This window comes from Zootoca vivipara, chromosome 8 (assembly GCF_963506605.1).
Source record: "Zootoca vivipara chromosome 8, rZooViv1.1, whole genome shotgun sequence".
NCBI lineage: Eukaryota > Metazoa > Chordata > Lepidosauria > Squamata > Lacertidae > Zootoca > Zootoca vivipara.
The window spans coordinates 42441826-42450181 of NC_083283.1; positions in this window are offsets into that span (position 1 = coordinate 42441826).

Genomic DNA, 8356 nt, shown 5'->3' on the forward strand with positions numbered 1-8356 from the left:
AGCATCCATACCTCATTGGTTTTGGTTACTTTGGTTGAAATATTCTGATTACAGATTCTATAGTTGTTACATTTTAATAAACATGCCCATCTTTCTTGGCTCGAGTCTTCTTGGATGTGTTGACAATTAACATTTATTTTTTAAAGAAAGTACAAAGGAACAAAGGATGCATACATACATACATACATACATACATACATACATACATGGATCACTATCATAGCCTTTTAAATATATGCCAGCTATGATAAATGGGAAAAGACCAAGTCCTACAAGGAGGCATTTCTACACATGCACACCCGTCCAAAAATGTCAGAAAATTTTAAAGTTTTATACCTCAGCTTTCCTAAGAATAGTTCAAGGCAACTAACATCATCAATAATAAAACAAAATAATTAAAAATGCAATTAAACAGCATAAAACAGAGATAAAACAGTCTATGGCAGCACAAATGACAGAATACCTACATCAATTAGCACTTTATAGCAGAAGCAGATAAAAAACAGTGAGGTATTAGAGGGCACAGTAAGGATGGCCTGAGCAGATATTTCTGTGCAGTTTTGGTCTTGAAGTAATTGTACTTCTGTCCCCTTATATGCTACCCTGTCCCTTTGCAATACATTCCATCTCGTAAGACTTTTAGGTTTAGAGAAACAGACAAGTAAGAGAGGCAGAGTTTAGAGAAATAGGCAAGTAAGAGAGGCAGAGGCACCAGCTTTGCCAGAAGAAAGGATTGGCCAATAGGACATTGTGGAATGTCCTGATGTCATGTGTGCAATGTCACGAAGAGCCAGGGGGTGGAGCTGGACACCCTCTGAAAATTATGTGGGCCTTGTCCCTTTAAAATATATATTTGGGAGTGCTGAAACTGCCTCAGTCACTAGGAGTTGGTATCTATAAAGATAAGACATGATAGAGTAGGTATGCATCATGTGGAGAAAGTGGTCCGAGAAAAGCATTTCTTCTTCTCATGGACATCCAATGAAGCTGAATGTTGAAAGTTTCAAGACAGACAAAGGAAAGTGTTTTTTTTTACTCAATGCAGATTTAAAATATAGTACATACCCACAGGAGGCAGTGATGGCCACAGACTTGAATGAGGCTTAGACAAATTAATGGCTACTAGCCACAATTACTATGTTTTACCTCCACTGCAAAATGCAGTAAGCATCTGAATACCAGTTGCTGGGAATCCCAAGTGGCGAGACTGCTGTTGTACTGAGGTTCTGATTGGGGACTTGCCTTGGGAATCAGGGTGGCCACTATGAAAACAGACTGATTGACCAGAGGGCCCTTTGAGCTGATCCTGCAGGCTTTTCTTAAAAGACATGGTATGCCTTTTATACACAACTTTTACATGAACTATATACTTGTAAGTGCTTTCCAGTCCATTCACTGGTGAAACATGCATTTCGTATGCAATTTCTTATGTAAACTACATATTTTTGTCTGCACTTTTCATGCTGCAAAATCCAGGAAGGTACATAATCCAACTCAAAAGTTCTGTTCCCATAAAGAGGTTCAAGGGCATCAGATTGAGTCAATCTGATGAAAAACAATAGATCAAGTGAAGTCTACCTCTATTCTTGGCCTAAATACCCCTCTCAAAATAAATGTCTTTGATATATTGTACAACATAGATAGGGCAAGACAAACATGCATTGGGAGGTAGTTCTAGAGCCTAGGTACAACTGCCAAGATTACATTTCTGATTCAAACCAAAGAGACCTCAGGGATATTTGAAGCATAAAAGTCTTCCACACAAGTTCATTTAAGGAGAAGCCAGCCCTTCAGATACTTCAGGTTCCATCTCTATATACATCCCCCTTCAGACTAAAGTCAATCATGTATTGATGAAGGGTAGCACTGGCATGCACATCATTGTGGGATGTGAAACACATAGCAGTCAAGTACAACATTCCTACAATGGACATGCTAGGGGATGCTTTGTACCAGCCAGGAGAAAACTTCCTGTTTCCTCCTGAGCTGGGACAAACTCTCTCTGCATGTGACTAGATGTGGGTGTGGCCTAATCTGGGCAAGAATGAGCACACATTCTTCTCTTGCTCTCTTCTCTTCTCCATTTTGTTTTCCTATGTGTTAGGAGAAGGGACTGCTCCGTTACAGTCACTTGGGAATAACTCCCTTATGGGATACCTCATGTATATATGTACTTTTGTAACCCAAGTCTGCCTTCAGGGATCTAACTGTGAACTGAAAGATTCTGAGTAAACTACTTTTATGTTGACTTTAATAAGATTGTCATGTCTATTCTTTTTAAGAGGGATAAGAAGGGATCTTACCAGGAATTTTATATAGAGAGGTTCAGAGGAACCTGCAGCAAGCAAACTGTTATGCATTTAAAGGGGAATGTTTAAACTCTGCTAAATCATAGAACTTGCTAACGCAAGTTAGGAAGAATATCATTAAACAATATATCCTCTCCTCCCTCCCTGAACATTCCCACAATCATTACCTAAGGGGCAGGTCTAACCTTTTTATTCTGGAGTATCCCTTCACACATTCATTTTCCATGGCTCCCAAATGCTTAGGACTACACATATATAGGCATCTGATTTTGAATACAGAATATAATCCAGCTTTGACCCTATGATGTTAAAATGCTGCTATTATCCAAGGTTGACCAAGTCAAGCTACATGGACCTCTGATTTGACTCACTATAAAGCAACTCCTTGCATTTCATATATTTTGAGATTTATTTACAGAGCAGGTGGTGCTCATTCACAGGCCTTCTGTTCCACTGCAAATAAGATTTGTGGATTAACCAAGACACAGAGTTAATTTTTAATGACAATCCTTTCCTCCGTATTGTGGAGGCCTCCAAAGCAATTAAATATTGAATAAAGAACTCACCATCATTGAGAAGAAAAGAGGGAGGAGGAAGAACAACACAGGATATATATAAAAATAATATGCCTTTCAAAACACAAATTCACAAAAGGATTAAAAGCAGCTAAATCTTGGCTGTAACTCTCAACATCTAAAGGAGCTTGAGGGCTCCAACTGAAGGCAGCAGACATGCAGGTCAAGAACAAAGGTGTTAGAATCAGCAATGAACTCTCTCCTCCCACTGGACCATTTCAGTTTCTGCAGCCAGAAAACAGTTCAGAAAGGCATCTGCCTACTGACAGATTGCAGGGAATTCGGTGAGAAGCCTCTGCCTTACATTTGGATGTTTTAAAGAAATAGCAATGTGGTGGGTTACATGGGGCTAGAGATGCTTACAAAAATCCTTACCATCTGAACTTTTTGGGATTCTTCAAATGACCTTAATGTTGTTTGCAAAGTTATAGTGAGGCATTGCTGGTCCACCATTTTTCTGGTTTTGTTTCCATAATTTTATAATTGATGCTTTTAAATGCTTTAAGCCACCTTGAATCCTAACTTGGGAGAGAGGCAGGTTATAAATATACTAAATAAGTAAAATGAATAATTAAAACACTGAGCAAAGAAGAAAAAGGAGGGAGATAGAATCTTGGTTCGATCATGAGGATTTTTTTGTACATAGGTGTAATCCATGTTCATAGGCGAGGAGAAGCAAACCAGAACCTGTCTGACATGTTTCAGTTGCACATGCACCAATTCCAAGATGAATTTTAAACATATACATAGGGTTGTATTCAATGTAGCACTAAGGCAAACCTCTATGCCTGCAAGGATTTCTTCATGTTCAATGGAATGTTCTTCCCCCATATGTGCCTCCTAAATGTGTTCTGAGATTTCCCACAACCCACTGGAGCAGATTTAGGGAGGAGATGGGAAAGGTCTTGGTGCACTAGCAGTAATCCTTGTCTGAGCACAATTATTTAGTTCTATACTTCCCTCCCTAAAGTAAACTGGAAAGTGGGCAGAACAGGGGCAAAGCCACCCTATGGGACAACCACAAAAGAGGACGAGGGGGCATGTGCATGAAGTTCTTGGGCTTATTGGTCCCCTCAAAACAAAGAGTACCCCAGAGACCTCTGCAGATTTGAGAAACCCACTCTTGAACACCACTGTATCATTTAAAGTTGTTTTTCACCTTTTTTAAAAGACTTCACAGACTAACTTCAAAGCTTGTTCAAGCCTTTCAGCTTGAAACGTTAAGAGCTTTACAAAACAAACATGTTTTCATCCTCAAAGAATGACATTTGAAAGAACCGTCTTAGTAGCTAATGGCACATTTAGATGTTTGCTTATAATTTCTGGGCCAAACAGCCTGTCATTTTGTTCTTGTTGTTGCTGCATTACAGTGACACAATACAACTGTCTCTGGGCACAATTCGCTGAGAAGTTCTCCTCCATAAAGCTCATTGAAATGAATAGAAAATGTGAATTGTAATTATTGTTCGATGGTGTTCAGTAGCTTTAAAAAAAGGATTAGATAAGTTTGTGTATGAATAACTTATCAATGACTCATCATACATGAACTTATTTGTATATGCTACTGGCCATGTTTAAGGTCTTACTTTTAGTTTATAAAGTCTTAAGTAAAAAGGGTCAGGTTGTCCTAGGGAACACCATCATACCCTCCAACATTCCTCAGATGAAAATAGGGACATTTCTCATTTCCCCAGTTCACGTGTTAAACTTAGGACTGCTTAAGACCACTTTTCAAGTCATTCAAACCATCTTTCTGATAAATGGCATATCCTGGACCTGAGTCACAGAGGCTTCCATGCTCCAAAGCACAAGTAAAATATCATGGACCTTGCTATAGATGAGAAGCTCTGCTTACAGGCTCTGCTGCCAAGCATACCATGCCATTGTAGCTGAATTATTGTGGCCACTTTCTTTGCTATTATATAGCTTAGTATATCTTTAGGAATGGTGTATGGTTTGGGGAAAATGTGATTATATGAAGCTTTATAAAAATGAAATTTGACATTAAAAGTATACTACCAGCAAATGAACAGGCTCTGCAATTGCTTTTCTATCACAGGCTTCTATTTCTTTCCTCCTTCTCTGCTTCTATTCTATCAGCACTCTAGTACTTCAGAAAATAATATATTAATGATGTCACAGCCTGAGAGAGACCTTTCTAATATATACCAAATTGAATCCAAAACTCTAGTCTGGAGTCAGCCAAATGATCTCTCCAGAGAATATGAAAACAGCTGAGGCTACTGCTTCTTATTTGTCATAAGGATGGATTACTGAAAGAGATCATATTCAGCATTAACTTCAAATCCAAAGTTTTGGATTCATACCATTTTCAACAAATGGGTGGAAATAAAGCTTCTGTTTCAACATGCCTGCTTCAAACATCAGGTTGTTTTGTTTATATCCGCACAAAAGAAAAGCGTTGTGCTCAATAAATTACAGGTTTTTATCCTTATGAAAATGATTTTGGTGCATAAGCATAAAGAAAAAAAGAACACTTGTGAATCTGATCCCCCCACCCAATCTTATTGTAGCCAAATGCTGTATGTCAGAGAGCTCAGGAGATAAATAGGAAAAGAGAAGGGAAAGCAGGCAATGACCCTTGTCTGCAGACCAACACACATGGAAATCTCAAGAAAAGAACTAAGCTGATCAGTAAAAGCAAATCTGCTCAGATGGCCTTTCTTCAGATTTATTGTTTGTCTCTTTGCCTTATAAAAACCCTTTTGGGTGAACGTCAAAATGTCTGGGAGGTCAGCTCTGTGCACAGAAGCAGATCAAGATCTCCCATACTAAGGGAAGCTTATCTCAATGTACCAAAGTTATTTTAGCCTCTGTATCTCTTGCATGGGTTGTATTGATGATACCTGAGCATGTCTGGTTCTCAAAACTGGCCAGAGCAAGATAACAAAAATTTCTCTTCTGCATCAACTCTAAGAAAATCCTAACCTGAAAACTAACATGTTGATTGTAAAGGTCAGTTGTTCCTGTCACAGGGTTCAGGAAAACATTTGCCCTTGTTTCTGAACAAATAGATTTGCTGTTTCTGAATTTTTTGGTTCAAGGTTGTTGTGAAAAGAAATCTGTAATTAATAGGGGTGTGTAGTGGTTCTCTGTATGTGGCGAATAATTAGATGAAGCAGGGTTATTTCAGGTGCCTTCCAACTCCCCGAGTCAAAGTCTGATGTCAGTAAATGCCTTCTCACTCAGATCTGGACTTACACAAAGCCTTGTGTCATTTCTGTCCTTAGCTCTGTTTTGCTATATCTCTATAGTTCCAAGGGCGTGGTTAAAACAGTGGCTGTCCAAAATGTTGCCTTCTAAGCTCTAAGAACATGTTCTAAGCACAGCTGCAGAGGTTCTTTTTTTTTAAGTTAAAACATTCACTTAAGTTTTCAAAAAGTAAAATAAAAATTCTGCAATGCTTTTCTTTAACAAACAAATAAATTGCCAGGGCTCTTCAGAACTCCGCAGACAAATAGTCTGTATAAGGCCTACCCAAGGCTGATGATGGTAAGCTAGCAAGAATGTACTGAGAACCTGCTCCAACCTATTAACCAACTTCTTATTACTTCCCAGCTACAATTTAAGGTGGGGGCAGCAAACATTGTACCCTCTAAAAGTTATCAACTCTTTGACCATTGACCATGCTGGGTAGGACTGATTGTAATTGCAGGTCAGTAACACTAGCAAGGGTATGCTTAAAATTCTACAAGGCAGGCTTAAGCAGTATGTGGACTGAGAACTCCCAGAAGTACAAGCTGGATTTTGAAAGGGCAGAGGAACCAGAGACCAAATTGCAAACATGCGCTGGATTATAGAGAAAGCTACAGAGTTCCAGAAAAACATTTACTTCTGCTTCATTGACTACACAAAAGCCTTTTACTGTGTCGACCACAGCAAACTATGGCAAGTTCTTAAAGAAATGGGAGTGCCTGATCACCTCATCTGTCCCCTGAGAAATCTCTATTTGGTACAAGAAACAGCATCTTAAAAATCAGAGACATCACCTTGCCGACAAAGGTCCGTATAGTTAAAGCTATGGTTTTCCCAGTAGTGATGTATGGAAGTGAGAGCTGGACCATAAAGAGGGCTGATCGCCAAAGAATTGATGCTTTTGAATTATGGTGCTGGAGGAGACTCTTGAGAGTCCCATGGACTGCAAGAAGATCAAACCTATCCATTCTTAAGGAAACCTTCCCTGAGTGCTGTTGTTCATGGGGTCACGAAGAGTCGGACATGACTAAACAACTAAACAACAACAACATCTCCAACATGCCCAAAAGACAATGGAAGGCATCCTCCCATCTTGTTGCCAATCTCTATTCTTGGTAACATGGTTGTAGTAGTAGAGTCCTTTAAGTTCTTGGGCTCTATGATCTCTCAAAAATTGAATTGGTCAGATAGCATCAATATTATTATTAAAGTCGGAGCAAAATCCCAAGTATGGAGAAAGAGCATTGTGCCTTCCAGATGAATAGAATAGAATAGAATAGAATAGAATAGAATAGTTTATTGGCCAAGTATGGTTGATACTTGACCAATAAATTATGCTATTCTATTCTATTCTATTCATCTGGAAGGCACAATGCTCTTTCTCCCCGTTTTAAGAAATTGGCTTTCACCTAAATATCACTTAATGGCTTGGACCTCTTCCCTCAAAGATTATGCACTTGTGCACTGTCACAACCCTTTGGAGGAACTGCAAGTGTCTTTTTCACTGCACCTTCAGTCCACAAAGTTCAAACTACAAGAGCTCATAAAGAAGCATTCTCAGTGGCTGCCCTTTAATTGTGAGCTGCTTTCTTCCTCTATAGGACCATGAGTCTCTCTGCCTCCGAGAAGCACTGTAAAACTTTTTTTTTTTTTTGCTTTATTAGCCTTTTTTCTTAAACGGTTAGATAAGAACCAAAGCACAGGGCAAGTCAGCCTTGAAATTAGAAATTCCTCCTAGCTTTGTCTTAGCAAGTTGCTGTAAGGAGCCTTGGCAAAAGCAGCAGGAAGCCAAACAATTGTCGCTGGTCCTGGCGACTTCAGTGCCCTGCGAACAATGGTGGGCAATGATGCAATGGCAGCTTCTCCTCTTGGCTGAGATTTTACAGAGGTTTTTACAGGAGCAGAAGCATCTGGGGCCCACAGCTCAATGACACAAGCTCAACAGGGATGGACTAAAAAACAGTAGATGAAAATGTGCTTCATTGGGGTCCAACATATGTCTAAAACTTAAGCATCTAAAGTTCAAAAAGTCAATTGGAACTGACTTCTCTCCTCCATTCCCATTTTTCAAAGAAAAACCAAATGACTTGCCTTCTTACATAATTCTTTTCAGACCTAATATAAGAAGTTAATGAAATAACAGGGAGGAAGGGGGAGACAACAACCCACTTGATATTTGGCTGTTATTTCTGGAAGTCACCTTGGACACAACAGAAGACCAACATTTTTATATTATCTTCTTTTCTATGGTGCTGC